Raw genomic sequence first — 21,958 nt, forward strand, 5'->3', positions numbered from 1 at the left:
TGACATTGGAACTGGAGATCAGTATATTGTGATCTATGAGCAATACCGTGCAGCACTGGGAGTGATCACTAGGTGGTGATTGTTCACAGACAATGGAGCACTTTTCACAGATTACCGTCAGACACTTGTTCCCAGGATAATAGAGCACTATTCACAGATCATTCAGACACTTCTTTCCAGGATAATACAGCACTTTTCGTCCCATGTCTCTACCTTCCCATGCTGCAGAGCCTTCTCTCCCTCTCCTAGAAGGTTGCAGATCAACAGGACAATGAGTGCACAGTAGATTTTTTTTCTGAACAGATGAGAGTTACGGTTGGTTGAACACCAGATAACAGAGAGTTTACTGTATTAGTAAATCTTTATGGTGTAGTAAATCAAATCCAGTAACTCCTCACTGCTGACATGATCAAGAGATATAAAAATCCTATGAATATATCCACCTGTCAGCATGAACCCAAAATTGAACTATGAATGTTTAGGTGGACTAAACTTTTATGCAGATATGTCAGACTCCGTAAATATTAAAAACTAAGCCTGCTATTACCTTTATTAGGAAAGCTTATTCTCTATGGCCCACCGATTTAAAATGCACTATTGCTAAGGGCTTCAACGTATCCAACTTAGGAGTTGCTATTCCCCCACATGTACATACACACTGTGCAGGACTATGTTTTGCCTACTCACTAACTTATCATGAACCTTTGCCTTTAATAATAATAATTTGTGTAACATATATAATTCTGTGGTTTTTCAACACTGAGGGGTCTATTCACTAAGCTGCCGTAGGCATCCAAATGAATGACCGACCTGAAGTGAAGTGAGCCGAACACTGTTCGGCTATTCACTTCAGGCTGGTACGGCTGATTTCAGCCTGTTTATATAGAGCTTGCACACTATGGGGTCTATTCACAAAGCTGCCGAGGGCAGCCGAGTGAATGACCGACCTGAAGTGAAGTGAGCCGAACACTGTTCGGCTATTCACTTCAGGCTGGTACGGCTGATTTCAGCCATATATCGGCTGAATTGTGAATAGACCCCTTAGTATAGCTCAAAAGGTATGTTGCTTCAAAATACTCAAATGATCTGCAGCTCACACTGTACTCACCTCCCCTATGACTTTTTCTTATAACTTCTCTTCCTTGTATGCTCTAGAAAGGCAAAGGGGGTGAAGTTGTCAGGTTCTCATATATCTAGAGTGAGGAGAAGTAAAGCTGTGTTTCCTTAAAACTTTCAGGATCCATATACTAGTGAGTGTTCTTTTTCATGAATATTATCAGCTGTATGATGCTCTATAGTAAACTATTAGGATAACCTAGAAAACTGCCTGGTACCACATTAAAGTACTCACTTACAATACCAGATAATACTGTAGTGTTGGAGCCTACATTTCAATAAACTTCTAATCATGCAACCTGGCAGCCCACCCCACCCTGCCACGGCTACAATCCATCCCCGTATTATGAGCATAGAACACATACATTTCTTAAGCCTACACTGGATCCCTTACAAACACAGCACAAAGAGTATTCACTGACACTACCGTTGTGTAATAGCTTCCCCCTCCCCTGCAGACTCTTCACCCTGTTAGAAGGTGACATTTGCTATTAACCTTATATTGGTCCATTTTGTACATCAATGTCACTTACATTTAATAACAAGTGTAATCAAAGAAATTATGCAAATTTAATTTGATGCTTCTTGAATTATGCAAATCTGCTCCAAATATAATGAGTTCTGACATGTGCCCAGTTGGAGAATGTTTCATTACCTCCTCTTACACTACCCTGATTACTGTTAGTTTTTTGTCCTATACTATAATTATTATTACTAGTATAATCATCGTTATTAATATTGTACTATTAAAGATTTTACTGAATGTGTTATTTTGTGGATATTTATTACATCTGAAATACTAAAAATGCCCTAAACTTCTACATCGACCCTAAACCTAACCCTCAACATCAACCCAACCCCTAAGCCTAATGCTTATAAAGACCCTGTCACCGTTATTTACAAAAATGCAAAAGAATAGCACTAATAGTCAGCTATCGCACCACCCAATCCTCAGATCTTCACTCTGTTCAAGATCTATGGACTCCAGCAGAATCTTTACATCCAACACTTCTGGATGTGTTGGAAGACTTTATCCACTATTTTAAATATGCATAATATTTTTTTTTTAATATCCATTAATTTAACATTAAATACATTATATTACCAAAAGTATTAGGACACCCCTCCAAATCATTGGATTCAGGTGTTCCATGAAATTTCCTTCCTACTAAATATTCCACGGTCACCTATTAGTGGTATTACAACAAAGTAGAAGCAACTGGGAACAACAGCAACTTAGCCACGAAGTGGTAGGCCACGTAAAATGACAGAGTGGGGTCAACGCATTCTGAAGTGCATGGTGCGCAGAAGTCGCCAACTGTCTGCAGAGTCAATATCTACAGACCTCCAAACTTCATGTGACCTTCAGATTGGCACAACAACAGTGCGTAGAGAGCTTCATCCAAGCCTTACATCACCAAGAGCAATGAAAAGCATCGGATCCAGCGGTGTAAAGCACGCCGCCACTGGACTCTAGACAAGTGGAGACGTGTTATCTGGAGTGACGAATCACACTTCTCTGTCTGGCAATCTGATGGACGTGTCTGGGTTTGGCGCTTGCCAGGAGAACGGTACTTGCCTGACTGCATTGTGCCAAGTGTAAAGTTTGGTGGAGGGGAGATTTTGGTGTGGGTTTGTTTTTCAGAGATTGGCCTTGGCCCCTTAGTTCCAGTGAAGGGAACTCTTAAGGCATCAGCATACCAAGACATTTTGGACAATTTCATGCTCCCAATTTTGTGGGAACAGTTTGGGGAAGGCCCCTTCCTGTTCCAATTAAGACGAGGCTAGGGGGAGGTGCCTGTGATCCTACACTGTTTCTGTTGTCCTAATACAATATGGTTAGTCAGTGATGTCCTCCTAGGACTGAAGATTTGTTACTGGAAGACTAATCAGGTAAAAAAAAAAGGGAAAAAATAAAACTAATGCAGCTACCACATCTAAGGACTGGTAAGATGCAATATATGAAATGTTTGTTTTTTGGTTTAGATATGCTTTAAATAACTATTAACCTAGCAAAGTGAACATTCTATTCTCCACTAGTGAATCAATCCATTTGCTTCTCTTTCTAGACATGTGCAGTTCATTTAGGAACGATTCGTTACAATATATATAACGAAAATAAAAATTTTCGTTATATATTCGAATTTCTGAATCTCCACATGAGAGAAATGACAAATGATAAGAATCTAGATTTGTGATAATGAAAATTTTGGACAAAATTTGTTAGCGGTAGTATGTACGAATTCTCGTTCCATACGAAACTTGCGTTGCAGTAAAGTGACATTAGACAAAAGATTTAAAAAGTTTTGTTTTTTTTACAGTCTGCAGAAGAAAAAAAAAGCGTGAGATCCCCTCCTGATTCATACCAGACCCTTTAGGTCTGGTAGGAATGCTAGGAGGGACATCCTCAAGTTAAACATTTTTAAAAAATGCATGGGGTTCCCCCCAAACGCCATATCAGGCCCTTGATCAGAGCACAGGCTCGGCAGGGCAGGAAAGGGGGGATGATTGAGCGCCCCCTCCATGCGCCTTACCAGGCAACGTGCCCTCGGCATTGGGAGGGTGTCCCCCAAGGGCCTCTTCCCCATAACCCTGACTCGGTGGTTGTGGGGGTCTGCGGGCAGGGGGGATTATTTGCATCGGGGTACCCCTTTAAATAATGCCAGGCGCTGCTGCCCCCCTTTTAATTGAGTAAGGGGTACTTGTAACCCGAAGCCACCCGATGTACGGCTTATTTCAGCCGATATACGGCTACTGAACGGTACTTGTACCCCTACTTATTCACTTAAGGCTTAAACTTAGGGGGTTATTCACAAAGCTGACGAAGGATCTAGCCATAGCTTCAGGTGATCCTTCGGCTAGTTTCGGCCCCAGGACCCCTTCGGTTCAGTACCCCGTACAGCTCCCGAAGTTGGCCGAGGGGCTCAGTCGAGCCGAAGGCATATGCTTCGGCTCAACTGAGTCCAGGGGAAATTCAAAGCTGGCCGAACGGCTGGCTCCGGCCACTTGCAGATTCAGATCAGCGTCCCTGGTTACACTGAGAACCCGAAGGAGCCACAGTGATATCACAGCGGCTCCGCCGGGTTCCGTGTGTAATGACAGATGGGCGTCCCTGGTTACCTGGTAACCAGGGACGGATGCCGGGTTCTCAGTGTGTAATGACAGGTGGGCTTCCCTGGTTACCAGGTAACCAGGGATGCCCACCTGTCATTACGATGAGAGCTTAGGAGAGCCGGCAGTGATATGAAAGCCGACTCTGCTAAGCTCTCATCTTAATGACAGAACAGCGTCTGCTCTTTACCTAGGATGAGAGCTTAGCAGAGTCGGCTTTCATATCCCCGCCGGCTGAGACAAGCTCTCATTGTAATGACAGCTGGCCCCGGCCAATAGAAAACAGTTGGGCGGAGCTAGCTGTCACTACTAGCTCCGCCCAATCATTTTATATTTTGTTCCTCACTTTTTTGACTGTTTTTCTATTCTCCTCGGTAACACCAGAGGTACAGAGCAGAATAGCTGAGTCAAATGCCGAGCCGAAGGCCTAACAGCAGCGAGTAGCCTGCCGGAGGTTCGGCTCAGCCGATCCAGATGTTGGATCGGCATCAGTCGAACTCCTTCTGCACTTCGGGTCGGCTGAACATGCTAAGCATGCTCGGCCAACCCGAAGCCACCCGATGTACGGCTTATTTCAGCCGATATACGGCTGAAATCAGCTGTACAAGCCTGAAGTGAATAGCCGAACAGCGTTCGGCTTACTTCACTTCGGGTTGCTTATTCACTCGGCTGCCTGCGGCAGCTTTGTGAATAACCCCCTAAAATGTAAATAAACACACCACACTTTTAGAAAAAACCCTTTAATTGAAAAAAACCCCCAAAGATTCAGACTCGAATCTCAAAAAACAAAATATTGAAAGATCCGAATGTCAACGAAACGAAACAAATTTTTTCTCGGTGCAAATGGCTTCTCTTTTCAATGAACGTCTTTATTATTATTCTTGTTTTACCACCTCCCTAGATTTCCTAATTCTTCAGTTATACCTCTTCAACTGTTTTTTCCAGTATCATTACATTTTTTTTCCATTTTATTTTTCTCTCCATCTTATTTTGCTGCAGGGGCAAGAATACAATTCATGCACTATATATAATATATATGTAGATGAAAAATAAAGCGTATTCTTCTGTCAAGGGCTAATTTGATGTATGATGGTATAAGTAGAGATTTATGCTGACTGTCGAGTGAAGATGGAGACGATGGTATGGTGTAAGTATATTGTTTTAGGATGATAGGAAGGAAAATAAGTGACTGTCTGCTGCCTTTTGATACAATGTACTATGATAAATAGAGATTGGTGAAATAGCCAGTAGACCAGGCATAGGTCAATACCAAGGGAAAAAACGAGGACCATATTTTTGCAAATTTTTGTAATTTGATCAATCCTTTTTTTCCCATGCCACACAAAATGAACCTCTGCATTCCAACATTAGAATAAAATGTTTTGTTTTAGTTTTACAATACCAATTTCACAAAACAGAAAGTACAATAGGTATATAGTGACTTGGCTGCACTGAAAAGTTTATTTCAACCCAAAAATGACATATATAAATAAACAAGTAAAGCTACTATATATTTTTTTCTATTCAGCAAAACTAAATAAAGTGAACATGCTAGGCTGGGCATATGGCAACCCTGTAAGGTTTAAAAAAGTTTAGCTTTAAAAAAATACGTTTTGTTGCCAATTATTTCTTCTACACCTTTGCTAAAAGCAACACGATAACTAAAATTAATCAAAGCTCTTGACATTGCTGTGAGCCATGCAGATATTAATGTAACCTGGCGGTACCCACAATGGATATTGTATCAATATTGTATCATAGAAGGGTACACTTAGTAAATGAGAATAATGTTGTGATGAAGTTCTTTTCATTTCAATCATCCATTTGTGTGCATTAGATACCAAATTTATAAATAATTATTTAATAGTTTTTTTAACAGTTTGCAGCAGTACCGGAAAGTATCACCCTCAGTGACATGATAAACAGTGACCACTATGATAATAAACTGATTGTGTGCTTATGTGGGTAATTGTCTGATTCTGAGGATAGTAGGACACTCCAGCAAATACTTTTAGAGAGGGTGTGATATTCTAGAATCCATATAAACATATATCTCTTTTTATTTAATGCAGTGACTTTTTTTCTTTTTGCAGCAACCTAAGTGTTAAAGGATATGCATATTGTCTATTTGCTCTGATAAAATAAAAAGAAACGCAACTGGGTCGAAACAGCCATCTACATGATAAAGTGTTGCTGAGCCGAAGTGCAGAAGGAGATTGACTCAGCCGATCCAACATATGGATCGGCTGAGCCGAAGCTCCGGCAGCTCACTCACTGCTGTTCGCCCCTATTCTTATAGGGGACGAACGGCAGTGAGTGAATAGCCGATTGCCTCCGTGCGGCAGCTATTCTGCTGGCTACCTCAGAGGTAGCCAGCAGAATAGAAAAAAAAAGGTAAATGAATGAAAAGAACGGAAAAAAATGTTGAAAAAGCATTTTTAAAAATGTTAAAAAAATACGAAAATGTAAAAAATTAGCAAAAAAAAGACGCACACTGACCCGGCAGCATGCAATGAACTCCCGCCGCATAATGTTGAATCTGACAGATGCCGGCAAAATATAAACACTTGGGCGGAGCTAGCAGTGACATCATCGCTAGCTCTGCCCAACTGTTTCCTATTGGCTGCCAGAGTTTTCTAGCAGGTCCCGGGCAATAAATAACAACTGGGCGGAGCACGGCCGCCTCTGTCCAATTGTTATTGTTTGTTGACAGATCAGCATCCCCAGGTCATTTAGGGATGGTGATCTGTCATTACAACTGGACGGAGCGATCTGTGAGATCATGGCTGGCTCTGCATAGCTGTTATCTGCGTTATCTGCTTCGGCCGACCTTTCTCCACGCTTCGCCTGTCACTACGGCTCAGCTGAGCCGAAGCATATGGGTTTGGCTCGGGTGAGCCGCATGGCTGCTTTTGGCTGCTGTATGGGCTATTGTGAATAGCCCGTACAGCAGCCCTTCTTTTCGATTGAACCAAAGGGCCCAGGTGGCCAAAGTGAGCCGATGGATCAGCCGAAGCTATGGCTGGATCCTTCGGCTCTGTATTGAATAACCCTCTTAGTGTTGCACCATGTATTAAATGCCTATTTTTCTTATAATTATATTCAAAGCAAGCAATAAAAAAAAAATTTGATCAAAACGCATTATACATTCCCTTTAACACCTTTTTTTTTACACATTTCTCTTTTGCATGCTTTTATTTATTTTTAAAGGATCTTATAGTTGTTTTATATGAAATATTTGTCAAAGGGATCGGCCTAATTTAAATACATTTATCAATGTGTAATAACATTTTTAAAATCTAGTTTATATTCACAATTTTAAATTGTGTTTGATGATAGTACATTAAACATGCCTGAATGTGACACATTGACGTTGATGAACTAAGGTCAAGAAAGCTCCCTTAGCAAAGTGTTCACATTGAAATCCCATTCATGCGCTGGGAAATAGAAAGAAACAGGGTTAATCTTTTATATGAGTTAATAATAAATAATAATTATAAGGCTGTAAAAAGATTGATGTCCATCAAGTTCAAACTGTGTCCCTGGATAATTAAAATGAACATTGTTTTCTCCTTTGGTCAATCAACGTCAATGTCTGTCTAGGTGGTTCACCTAGTTACTGATAATTTCATTCAGCAAGGATGTTGATTGCCTCAGAGTGTCAGCACAGGGTTACTAAGCCCTCGTTCACACCTGAACGTTTTGTAGCGCGTTCTACGCACGACGAACGCTCTACAAAACGCTCAAAAATCTAAATTGCATTGTAGTCAATGGTCTCGTTCCCACCTTTCCGTATTTCTGCCCGTCCCTACCGCGCTACAAAACTGCCCACGCCTGAAAAGGTCCAGGAGCTTCTTTGCGGCGTATTGGGCAGTTTTGTAGCGCGTTCGCGCCCATAGACTTCGACGGGAACGGGCGAAATGATTGTTTGGAGCGTTTTTGGCCGCAGAAATCGCGCATAGAACGCACGTTCCGCACATGGCTACAGACCACTCCCATCTTGCAGAGAGTTGTTGCAGAAGAGGACAAGATGGAGGATATAGCAACATTAGGCCTGCTCAATTCTGAGGCCTTCATACGGCTGGTGCAGGGAAGACCAGGTCTATATGACATGCGTCATTCCAACTATAAAAATAGACGCATCAGGCAACGTGCCTGGCTGGAGATCGCTCAAGCAACCTGGTCGGATTGGGAAACCTTCCCCAAGCAAGCAAAGGAATCAAAAGGTACATGTCAGCAATGTGTTTATGTGTTGAATATTTTCTTGCAGAATGCATGCACTGTTCTTATGCGTCATGCGTGCATTGTTTGCATATGACTTGTGTTCATTATTTCCGTCATGCGTGCATGTCTGCTATGTTTTCATGCAGAATGCATGCAGTGTGTATTGACATGTGCGCATTATTTTCTTGTGACATGTGTACAGTGTATTTATGTCCCATGCGTGCAGTATTTTAATGTGACATGCGTGCAGTATTTTTATGTCCCATGCGTGCAGTATCTTTATGTCCCATGCGTGCAGTATTTTAATGTCACATGTGTGCAGTGTTTTTATGTCCCATGCGTGCAGTATTTTAATGTCACATGCGTGCAGTGTTTTTATGTCCCATGCGTGCAGTATTTTAATGTGACATGCGTGCAGTATTTTTATGTCCCATGCGTGCAGTATCTTAATGTCCCATGCGTGCAGTATTTTAATGTCACATGCGTGCAGTGTTTTTATGTCCCATGCGTGCAGTATTTTAATGTCACATGCGTGCAGTGTTAAATATGCCCCATGCGTGCAGCTATAAAAAACAATACTCAAGTCTGTTTTCAATTCAAATATATTTTATTGGTATCAGATCAAGAGAAAATGATGTTTAATTTTTGGAGGGGAATCAAGACTGAATCGCTTGCATCTGCCATGACACCTCCCCTGACATGAAGTATGCAGCGAATCCATCACGAATGCTGCCACCATTCGTTGTTCCACGGCTGGCGCTGCATTGGCTATTCTCCATGCAGTGCGCCAATGAATCATCAAAATTAAACCCATCTCTGCAACGCACAAAATTGTGAAGGGCGCAAGCTGCCTTCACCGCAGAGATGGGGTTTTCAATTTTGAGGTTTATTGGCGAGTGCAGGAAGCGCCATTTATTGGAGAGTATACCAAAGGCACACTCCACAACCCTGCGTGCTCTGGTGAGCCTATAATTGAATACCCTCTTCTCCAGACTTAGCCCATGACTGGAGTAGGGCCTCATTAAATGCTCACCAAGAGCAAATGCTTCGTCTGCTACGAATACATAGGGCATTGCAGGTTCAGCAGTGACAGGACGAAATAATTTTTTTTTTATAATTGAAGAAACGGCTGCCACTGCCAACAGGTTTCACGATCCTGACATGTTTCCCATCTAGGGCTCCAATGCAGTGTGGGAAGTTGCAAGATGTGGCAAACGATCCTGCAATTTCCACTTACTCCTCTTTGCTGGGTTCCTTCATCACCACATCATGGAGGACCTCCCAAATCGCAATGCATGTTTCCTTTATGATCTTGCTTGCCGTTGATTTGCCGATCATGAACACAAAATGAATAGTGGCCAAGGACTGGCCAGTCGCTAAATAGCTAAGAAATGAAGGATAAAAGCAAGAATTTAATTAGTTAATGTTTACAAGCGTCCGTCAGACTGAGTGGTAGGGGGTGTAATGCTGTTGTTAGCTACGCGTTTCAAGGCTGCTGCCTCTTTGTCAAGCCTGAGATTCTCTTACCACGATCTCAGGCTTGACGGACGCTTGTGCCGACTGGAGCCGAGCCCATCGCCACTGCGACCTGACAGTGACAGCACTGCTACAGAGCGGCTCATCTCGCACAGCCGACAGGATTCAGCCTGGCCAGCTGTCTCCTTACGGTTCTCCACAGTCCTTGTATCACCACCTCCAGGCTAGCTCCCCACATGTCTCCCTGATGCCACCCTCAGCCTGCTGTGATATCCTATGTGTTCCAGTCACATCAGTCCTTCATGACCAACCATCACAGTAACTTCCAAAACGTGAGTGGTCTTCCTTTTTGAACACAGAGCGCTCTCAACCATTTTGTCGATTGTCACTTTATACAGGGTCCCTCACCCTGTTCATATAGAGCTTGCACACTATGGGGTCTATTCACAAAGCTGCCGAGGGCATGCCTGTGTCCCAGTTTGAGAGATTTCCCCTCACTTTCTGTCCTGAGAGTAAAAGAGGGGATGTCTCCCCAGTAGGGACATCAATGGCAATATAAACCTGACAACGGCTTTAACCTTTCTTTGATCTATATAAAATAACTAGGTCTGGTAATGATTACAATTTTCCTGTTCAATTAATCGAAAAAAATTTTAATCGATTAATTTCGATTAATTATAACGCACATACAGATCCAACTACATTGGCCTATACACATACAGCACAGCAATGAAGTCATAAAATGAACTAGGATCACACTAATCCAGCACGTTATTATTCTCACGTGCCCCACTCAATATGGCCGCCGCTTTGGTGACATCAAATATTTTGATCGGAATCAGGTTTTACCATAAAGGCTTTACATTTACAATTTGAAAAGAAAGTCTAAATATCCTGACCTGGACTGCTATTTCCAAACATTTTATTAGCAGCAATTCAGATAACAGTGCTGGTAAACAGGCTAATGAAGAAAGTGCTTATAAAATCTATCTCCTACTTAGAGGAAAGGCTTAAATAGTTACTTATTTCCTGTAAATGTAGACCTGCAACAAATCTTTATACACGAGACTCTCACCTAAATAATAATTTGAATAAGTTGAAAATAATATAATAGTTTTCAAAAACTCTATTTCCCATAAACTGAATGGAGCTTAGCTCTGATGGATGTATAACACACCAGCTGCATATATAATTTTCTGCAATGTATATTTCACTTTTCTATTTTCAGAAATAAATACAGCAATTTTTTTTATAGTTCCTAAGCTTCTGATTTTTGCAGTTCTATGTAACATATTGTTCCATTTTAACTACTGCATAGGGCAACATTGGAAATAAACATTTACTACAGCTTATTAATTATCAACATACCAATCATTGATTCTGTCTCTATTTCGATGGCCTTGGTACTGGTTTTTATATTCATACACAGAGGGATTTGATCACTCTATCATCTTCACCATTCGCCTCGTAGTACAATCAGTTTTCAGACGGAGCTTCATATCTGCAAGGCCTTTGGGAGTTGGCAAACTTTGGCTGAGGTGTCAAACACAATGTCAATAAATGAGGATTGCACAGTTTCTCAATTTCCTCCGTAGGATTGCTGATTTAATGCCTAGAGACAGTATCTGTCATTAGGAGGACGTGGAAATAAATGAGGCTAATTTCTGGATTTAGCTATATCAATATCTTCCCAAATCTCATGAATCCCTTAGTGACAACTTTGTGCTGAAACAGAAGATAACTGTTGTCTTACTGCATTCTATCATTCATGTAATTGTCAGACATAAGTGCCAATATGCAGGATGTTCCTTATTTGCTTACTGATACAAATCACACAGAACCTGGGCCTGGTATTCACAACATTTGAAGGTGTTATCCTTTAAGAGGATCTAAACCCAAAAATCTCATATAAGCTTTAACATTTAAATTTCAATATTTTTTAATCTGCAGAATTCATTTAAACAATGCCTGGTGATCTTGCCAAGAAGGTCCTTGTTCAGGCACGTTGTGTTTAAGGATGACAAAGCTCTGTATCCCAATTGCTATGGTGTGTTGTCCTGGACTTCCAGGACAACTTGAATACTTTATGCAGCTGTACTGAAGGTTATTGAAAAGGCATGTTTCATTGTTGTCAGGAAGCTGGTCCAGGGTACGTAATTATTTATTATTGTTATTGATTTATATAGCGTCAACTGTTTGTGCAGTGCTTTACAACACATGGGGAGACAGTACAATTACAATACAATATAATGCAAAAGTATTAGTTATAATACACAGGGATTCATTTACTAAATAGACTGTTTACTTTGCAAGGAATTTTTTTATTAGGATAGTGAAAACAGTAGTTTTTCTTGCACATGATTGGACGATGGAAGTCAGCAGAGCTTTAAGACATTCATGAAGCTAAGGGAAATTTCCCCTGCAAAGTGAAACAACCCCAAAGTGCTTCAGTAAAGTAAATGTCATCCATTTAGGGGTTAGATCTACATTAAAGCTTGTTCAAAATATTCTTTCAAGGCACAAAGTAGAAATAAGACTTTATTCTCCACCAGTTGATTGCACTGGGTTACAGTACTTTGCGCATTATCACAGATCTGTGTACTGCTTTAAAAAATATCCCTCTTTTATTTGCATACCTTCCTTTATATGTCTGGAAATAACATGCTGGGGTAATCTTTAATACTAGAAAAAAATAAAAAGTGGAGGTGTTGCTAATAGTAGCTAGTCAAGGGTTCTTAAGGGGAACATACTGTAGCTATTTGCCCCTTCCTCTATTTCAGTGGTAGGTAACCTCAACACTCAAGCTGTGGTGAAACTAGAAATCCCATTATGCTTCTTCCTCTGGGAGTCATGTCTGTCACTGTCACAGTCTTGCAATGCCTCATGGGACTTGTAGTTTCACCACTGCTAGAGTGCTGAAGTTGCTTACCCCTGCTCTACATTTACAGAAAACTGCTTTGGGTCCACATGCACTGGTATTTTGCATTTGATCAGACACTTTTTTTAAAAAATATTAAATTTTTAACATTTTGGGGGCGTAGCCAGCCATGACGTTTCGGTCGGTTCCGCCCAGTTGTTGTTGTTTAATGACAGATCAGCGTCCCCAGGTCATTTGAGGACGCTGATCTGTCATTACAACTGGGCGGAGCGAGCTGTGAGATTGCGCCTGGCTCCGCCCAGCTGTAATTTGCATAGAGAATGGTCGGCTCTGGCCGACCTTTCTCCATGCTTCGGCTGTCACAATTGCTCAGTCGAGCCGAAGCATATGCGTTCGGCTCGGCTGAGCTGCTTGGCTGCCTTTGGCGAAGCAAGCCAAAGGATCAGCCGAAGCTACGGCTGAATCCTTCGGCTCCTTTGTGAATAACCCTCTTAGTTTAGGTTTAGGATATGCTAAATTTTATATTTATGAACCAGTGTCATTGCACATGTTTCTTTTAGCTCTGTCTAGAGTTAACATTTCTATAAGGTTTTTAATTCTTTCTGTGAATGCTTTGGGGATATTCATTCTCACTTCCTGCCCCTGGTACCCTATTACAAAAAATGAGGGGGTGATCACTAGAACAGGAAGGCAGCAGAGAGCAATACAAAGAATTGTCAGAAGTTCTAACCCTTCATGACTTTACTAACAATGTGCTTTGTTTTTGTCTGTGTCCCAGTTAGAGAGATTTCCCTTCACTTCCTGTCCTTAGAGGAAGTGAGTGGAAGTCTCTCCAATAGGGTCACCAGTGGCAATAAAAAAATGCACAAAGGCTATTACCCTTATCTGCTCTGTCTAAAACAAAATAAAGCATTTTGACTGAAGTTAGGCTGTTAACGTTAAGGCTTTACATTTACGATTTGAAAAAAATCTAAATATCAACCTGCTTTTATAACCTGACTGGACTGCTATTTCCTAACATTTTATTAGCATGTTAAAAGTAGCAATTCAGGTAACAGTGCTGGCAATCAGGATAATGTAAGTAAGTGCTTATAAAGTCTAGCTGGGAAGGCATTTAAATAGTTTATTTCCTGTAGTCTTTGTACATAAGACTCTGAAGTGAATGTTTTTCTTCAATGAGCACAAAACACTTGTCTGAGGGAAGAGATGCAAATTAGAACCTCAACCCAAGATAAAGCTATTGCTATGGGCAATGTGTATTTATGAAAGGGACCAATATTAATTATTCTGCCCATAAAACCTGTGCAGTTTTAATGTTTTTGTTTATTTGTCCAGTGTGTCTCTAAAAAAAGGAAAATGTGATTGTTGGATAGAAGCAACACTACTAGTTCTTAACTTAGACTTAGATAAATGAGGCCCATTGTGAATAGGACATTGCACTCCATCCTTACCACCAGTAATTCATTATGGATGTTTGGATGGCAGGATATCTGTATAATTCTGTCTGAGAAAGCAAATATTGATCCATGGAAAAATATTGATTGTTCTTACTTCATTTATGCATATTCACATGTCTTACTGGTATAGTGTAAACAATACATTGCTGGGCTGTCATGTGAAGTATCATTATTAATATGTAATGATATTATGGAATAATGTTTTGTTGTATACATATTTATATATTGAGTGTGTATGATTTACTGCAGTGATGTTAAAGAGTTTTCCAGCCAGTATACCATTACATCTCGGCCCAAGACAGCCAGACATGAAGAATAAACAGTGTTATTAAACAAATCTGTTACATGCACAGTTTTTCTGACAACTAACAAATCTACAATGTAACTTATTACTATGGTAAGTCAGGAGTGCTATATGGTTTTTCTATCTCCCATAGTGAAAAACTATCTTATCTGGTGGCATGGAATATGCAGAAGTGAAGAATGGATCATGTTGTTTTTTATATCAGTTGGTGAGTGTATTGGATGCCAACTACCAAACAGTGTATCTATAACTAAATTTTTTGGTTTTGGATAGAGTAGGGAATGAATAAAAATTGCTGCCAGGTTTATGTTGCGGTATAGGTCCCCGCTCATTTATCCCACAATTTGTCCTGGTGATCATTGTCAGCAGTGCAGAATGTGATGGGCAATCCAAACTGGAGACAAGAGAGAATCTCCCAGTGACAGTTAATCCAGTGACCACTGTCTACGAGGAGATTTTTCCTCATCTTGGAGAGATTCTCACTTTATGTTGTGTCACTAGGACGGGAAGTAAGGGGAACTCTTCGGAGCAACACATAAAGAGCAAAAATAAACTTGTAACCATTCCCTACTTTATACAGAACTATAGATAAGTTTTGTCTTTAGATATAATTTTTAAAAAGTGGATGTTGAAACCTCAAAAAAGTAACAGAAGCAAAGAATGACATGATCATGTTATTTTTGTCATTTGCAGAGCTTAATGGGTCATGTAATCTCTTAAAAACTTACACTTTGTTCCAGCACTCTCTCGACAAGATTTAGGGATGATGTCAGAAAGGCCACTGGTGACACACTGCAACTCTGCAGAGTCTCCTTTGCTAGGGAGAGACATCTCACAGGCCTTCCTAGCAATTCCATAGAGACTGGTAAGTGGTCTCTTAGTGATTCTGACCCTGGTGACTTGTCTTCAGTAACAGGATCGCCCATGTGGCATCAGCTTAAGGCCACATTCGTACTTGGTGATTTGGGATCCCTGCGGCAGGAATCCAAGATGCGGCCGCATCTAAGCTGGACATCTGGGATTCCTGCCACAGGAATCCGTAGTGTGAATAAGGCTTAGGAGGTAGAAACTAAAATCTAATGCAATTTAATGTTGAAACAATTCTCAGTTATTCTGACTGCTAATTCAGTATTCCTCTTAACTAGGACATTAACCCCTCTCAATCTTTCTTTTGCTCTCTCCCATTCTTTTTTACTCTCTCTCAATTTCTTGCTCTCTTGTTCTCTTTTTACTGACAATCTCAAACTACTCCACACAATCTCACACTCCTTCTCAGACTCAGCATTTGATGTTAATAATTGCAATTCTACAAACACGACTTTTTGAAAATGTATTGAATTATCTTAGGTAAGATGAATATAAAGTTCACAGAATGCATATTACAGGCGGAATGAATTACTTTCTGGGGATATCTGTAGACTTTAATTGCCACACTTTGTATGCTAAGTAGATTTAGATTTTTGCGTCCTGGAAGCAATGCAAGTTCTACTTTTTCCTTCTCCGAAATAAGATATCACAGATTAATAAACATTAATAGTAAATTAAATTACATAGGAAACTGAGAAATGTTAAGGTGCAGAAGATTGGTGTTAAACATAATAATAAGTTATAAAGGTGCATTACTAGGAACATTATTATAAGTGTTATTATATTCTAAAGCTTTCGGTGATTATTGTTACTAGAAGATGATCACATTTTGTATTGCTAAGTGCATTAAGTGTGGGTAACATTATTATAAATATGAGGATAACAAGACAGATTTGGGTCAGGACAAGGACATCGGCAAAACAGACAAAATTTGCCCTCATTAAGGGTCACAAGCTCAATACATGCTGTCACCGAAAGGGCTGCTTTTAAGGTAGCTTTAATTGAAAGCAATTAAGCAGGGCTTTTCTATGAGTCACTAAACATTATATTAAAGTGCATAAAATCTATTATTTTATTGGCTTTTTGGAATAATGTGTCTAATATAGTCTGACCAGAGCAGAGCAGAGTCAGGAAAACAATTTTCCTTCGGTGTCATAAAGGAAAAAGTTAGACAAATCTGCCCTTTGTATTATCACCTATGGTGTCCTCTTACAAAGGCCAATAAAACCCTGCTATCTGATATTGCTAGAATATGTTTCCCATTTAAGCTGAGTACTCTGATTGCTAAACTTTTGTTCCTTTCCTATAAAGTTGTTGCCCAGATACAAGTGTATTTCAATGTAAAATCCGATGGAAGATGGTCCACAGAGCCAACATTTTTCAGAGGCTAAACTTTGCCCCCTTCATCAGGGCTTGATAGATAGGAAACAGTGTATATGGAGTTGATAACAAGTAATTAGTTTGATATCATCACTGTTTCTTTGGATTGTCACAATGCTCACCAGCAGCAGCTGCTTTGGTTGTTACATTGTTCCATATCAAATGGTAAAATACAAAGCAATGTCTCTGAAACATGTTTGCTTTGTGTACTACCTTCCATCTGATCTATACATTGGAAAAGACTTGTATGTGGACTATAACATCTTAACCTGGTGCATCTGGAGGATTCCAAATGGACAGTTTAATGATTTCAGTTGTAGCAATCATAGTTATAATAAAAAGTACCATATTTACTAGGTCCGTCACTGTTAAACTAAGTGATTCACAGTGACTTATTTAATAGGAGTTCAGTAGCCACTAAAACAAAACAGCCAGGACAGGTGTTCACATTACATTTTTACAATTTTTCGACAAGTAAGGAATTCTTGTTTGGATTGTCATGCTTAATGAAAAAAATGCTTCTCCAATGCCCACAAATACAGCTTGTGTTGCCAAATACCTAGACAAGGGTGTCATGATCTAACCTGAAGGGGCTTAGGGGACCCAAAGGCAGAGCTTACCAGAGATCAGAGTTAAAAAGAGTCTGGATAGATTAAATATAAACAAATCTCCATGACCGGATGGGTTATATCTGCGGGTGCTCAGGGAACTTAGCCAGGTCATATCCAGACAACTGTTCATAATATATTTGGACACTTTTATATCAGGCAGCCAGTTGATTGGCAGAAAGCCGATATGGTGTTACATAGTTACATAGTTACATACGGGTCTATTCACTAAGCTGCCGTAGGCAGCCGAGTGAATGACCGAACTGAAGTGAAGTGAGCCGAACACTGTTCGGCTATTCACTTCTGGCTGGTACGGCTGATTTCAGCCGTATATCGGCTGAAAACAATTTAAAAAAAAAAAGTAAATAGAAACGATTGGGCGGAGCTATCACTGCTAGCTCCACCCAATAGTTTTCTATTGTCCGGCGGCTCTGCTGCTAGCTATTGCAAATTGAAATAGCCAATAGGAATCTAGCAATGCATTCCAATGGGCAAAAAATTGTATTTATGCGTGCGTGTGCATGTGTATTAGTCCATGTGGGATTTTGCTCTTAGGCGTACCTGTACTCCTGTATGGTATGGTCTCCGAGGAACTCGTCCAGCAATTTCTTGGATGATTCCACACTCTTAGCCGAGATCACTTCCTGTGGCAGCGAGTTCCAGACCTTAACCGCTCTGACTGTGAAGAACCCCTTGCGCCCTGTGTGTTGAAAGTTTTTTTCCACCAATTTTGGATTGTGCCCTCTGGTCTTTGTTATGGAGCTAACCGTAAACAGTTTGTTAATAATGTTGCTATCGCCCTTGAATAGTTTATACAGGAAAGTCATGTCCCCCCTTAATCTCCTAACCTCCAAAGAGAACATATTTCATTTTAACAACCTTGTTTCATATTTCAGGTCCTCGAACCCCTTAATAAGTTTGGTTGCCCTCCTCTGGACTTTTTCCAGCTCAAGCACATCCTTTCTGAGTATCGGTGACCAAAACTGGACCACATACTCCATATGTGGCCGAACCAGTGATCTGTAAAGTGGCAACATTATAGACTTGTCTCTGCAATACATTCCCTTCTTAATGCAAGACCGGACTCTGCTTGCTTTGTTTACAGCAGCCTGGCACTGCGAGCTGTTCTTCAATCTGCGGTCTATAATGACCCCCAAATCCTTCTCCGTTTCCGACTTCCCTAGTGGCACACCCATAAGTGTATAGTCCATTTGCCTATTTTTAACTCGAAGGTGCATTACCTTACATTTATCGACATTGAATTTCATCTGCCATACAGTTGCCCACTCCCCGATTTTCTTCAGGTCCTCCTGTAATGTTATAATCTCTAAGTCTGTGTCTACTACCCTCCCAATTTTAGTATCATCAGCAAACACTGAGACATGACTATTCACTCCCTCCCCGATATCATTAATAAATAGGTTAAAAAGCATGGGACCCAGCACAGAACCCTGGGGCACGCCACTCATGACCTCAGCCCAGTCTGAAAAGGTGCCATTTACTGATACTCTTTGTGCACGTTCTTGTAGCCAGTTTTCTATCCACGTGCACACTAATTCATCTATGCCCATAGCCCTTAGCTTGTATAACAAGCGTTTATGTGGCACCGTATCAAAGGCTTTGGAAAAGTCCAGATATACTACGTCCACCGGCCTCCCCCTATCCAGATCTTTACTTACCTCTTTGTAAAAGGTCAGCAGGTTGGTCTGGCAAGAATGATCCTTCCTAAATCTGTGCTGCATATCAGTTATTATGCCATGATCCCGGACAAATTCCACTAGGTAATCCTTAATAATTCCCTCTAATAGTTTACATACTATGCATGTCAGACTAACTGGTCTATAGTTCCCCGGTATTAATATACAAAAACAGGAAACGAAGCATACCTGGTAACTATAGGCCAGTCAGCTTAACATCAATAGTGTGTAAAATATTTCAGGTAATTATAAGGGACTATATGCAGAAATTTGCCTATGAAAATGGTATAATAAGTATGAATCAACATGGCTTCATGAAGGACCGTTCTTGTCAGACCAATCTATTGACATTCTACAAGGAAGTCAGTTGTAGTATAGACAAAGAAATACCAGTAGACGACTTTGCAAAAGCATTTGATACAGTACCCCACAAATAGTTAATTCATAAACTAAGGTCTATGGGTTTCAATTAAATTCTATGTACATGGCTGGAAAACTGGATGAGTGAACGGATCCAGAGGGTAGTAATAAAAGGTAAATTTTCGAATTGGGGTTCGGTTCTGAGACCAGTTCTGTTTATGTTATTCATAAACGACATAGAGATTGAAATAAATAGTTCATGGTGTTTGCAGATGATACTAAACTGTCTAGGGCAGTAAATTCTCAAGAAAACATAGATTCTGTCACGGTCTGGGAAACCTGGGCACAAGGGTAGGTATGCTCCGTGCCTTACAGAGCATATTGAAGTAACAAGCTGGAGTGAAGCCTGTGGTACAAGGCAGAGGACACAGAAACTAGGAGCCTGTATGTTATCGGGGGCGCACTAGAGGCGCAGGATCTAAGAAGGGCCTGGTCTTCCACAGAGCCTCTAATGGTGAGAATGATTGGATGCTGGACACCTTCCAGGTTACGGCCCTCTAGCACACCCACAGAGACTCAGGAAACTGGTTGCAGCATCGGGGCTCTGGACACAAAGGCAGACAAGGCCTGTACAAAAAAAAAGCAGTACAGGATACAGAGGGATACAGGAGTAGGAGTCCAAACAACAGTGGGAAGGGAACACAAGGAGACAACAGAGACAGCACAACATGGCTATCTGAAGATAACAGAGGAGCGAGGCTGCAAGGACAAACAGCCACACAGAAGGAAGACAAACTCACAGGTAAGCAGGATCTCACAGGGAGCACAAGGGAATAACAGGAGTCACAAGAAACAAAGCAGGTAAATAGCAATTCGCAGGGATCCAAGGCCACAATAGCACATGGTGGGTCTGGCCAAGTCAAAAGACACGTTGCTCGAACACTGAGAAATGAGCGAGCAAAAGATTTAACACAGAGGTTCAGATCTGATTGGCAGAAATCTGAGAACCTGGGACAGGATTCAAAACCTGGCGGCAGATCATGGCACAGGTCATCACACACACACACACACACATACACAAAGGTTGAACTAGATGGACCTGTGTCTTTATTCAACCTTACCCACTATGTTACTATGTTGCTAGGTAATTGATGGCTATGCTAGAAACTCTAGTTCTTGCTTTCATATGAAACCTCTTGACTAATGCTTAAGCATCATTTGCTAAAGGGGTAGAAACTGTTCACTCAGGAAAGGTAATGTTCATTTCAACCATCCAAACATAAACAGGCAAACACATTTTTTTTTTCTTTATTTCTTTGGACATGGTCAATTATTTAAAGTGAACAAAGATTTACCTTATTTACCAAGCTAAGTAAACATTCACTTTTCAAAATGATCAATTTGCACCACTGTAAATTAACACTAATTTGTATTTTGGCAAACACAGAAATGGAATTCATAGCAAGTAGCAAAGGCCAAAGATTATAAGGAATCTCCAATATTCCTTAAATGTGACCAACCAAAAATATACATATTTCCACGAAGCGCCTTAAAAATGATCAAGCACTCTACTGTATGACCTTTCAACAAGCCTATAGAGAAGTGAATCAATTTATTTTTAGCCTTGTCAATCACTGCATTAGGCACTGCAGATTGATTCTGAAAGTCTAATGTACTTTTAATTTCTGAAGTTGGGACAACAGCAATAAATACTTGTTTTACCCTTTAAGGGGTCCTTAACGTGGTATGGGGACCCAAACATTAGCTCTCTTGCAGCAAGAGTTGAATAAACACATTACAGCCATTCTAAGTGACATTCCCGGGTCTCACTGTAGGAAGCTAAGTAAGGAGTTGAACCATCTACTACTTTTTCTTCCTTGTAAAGTCCTCAGCTCATTACTCCCATTCTTCACTACGCCAATGAAACTAAAGTGTATTAAGGGCTTGAAAAGAACAAGAAGGAAGCCAGGAATAGCTGTGTATACAAGGGAGTGAAAGACTAACTCACTGACTAACTATGCACACACAAATTACACACAAGTATCTACTGATGGAGAAAAACAAAATAATAAAAATGTTCTTATCTGGGCAGTGGTGACCTGAGGGTGGAGTTCCTTGAAAACTCAGGTAAGAAAATGTGTTTTTTAGATTATTACTGGCATTCTAAGATAGCAGAACGGATTTCTTATTAAGTGTTAGGATCGAGATGCCATTTTTTATTTGTGTTGCATGTGTGCGCAAATACACAGTGGAAAACACACTTCTATTTATGATGAAAAGTGAGTGTTACAGAATGTTCCAGAATGTTCTATTGAGGAATCCAGGGATGAGGTTTGGGTTCATTGCTACCCTGGGTTTGAGGCAAATCCTGTGGGTTCAAGAATTGCAGTCCTAGTAGATTCACCTGGGAGAATTTTCTAAAAACCATAATGTACTGCATGACCTTTAAAATATGGTAAAAGGGGGGGGGGGGGGGGGGT

This window comes from Nanorana parkeri, unplaced genomic scaffold, assembly GCF_000935625.1.
Source record: "Nanorana parkeri isolate BGI_ZX_2015 unplaced genomic scaffold, ASM93562v1 scaffold581, whole genome shotgun sequence".
Lineage (NCBI taxonomy): Eukaryota > Metazoa > Chordata > Amphibia > Anura > Dicroglossidae > Nanorana > Nanorana parkeri.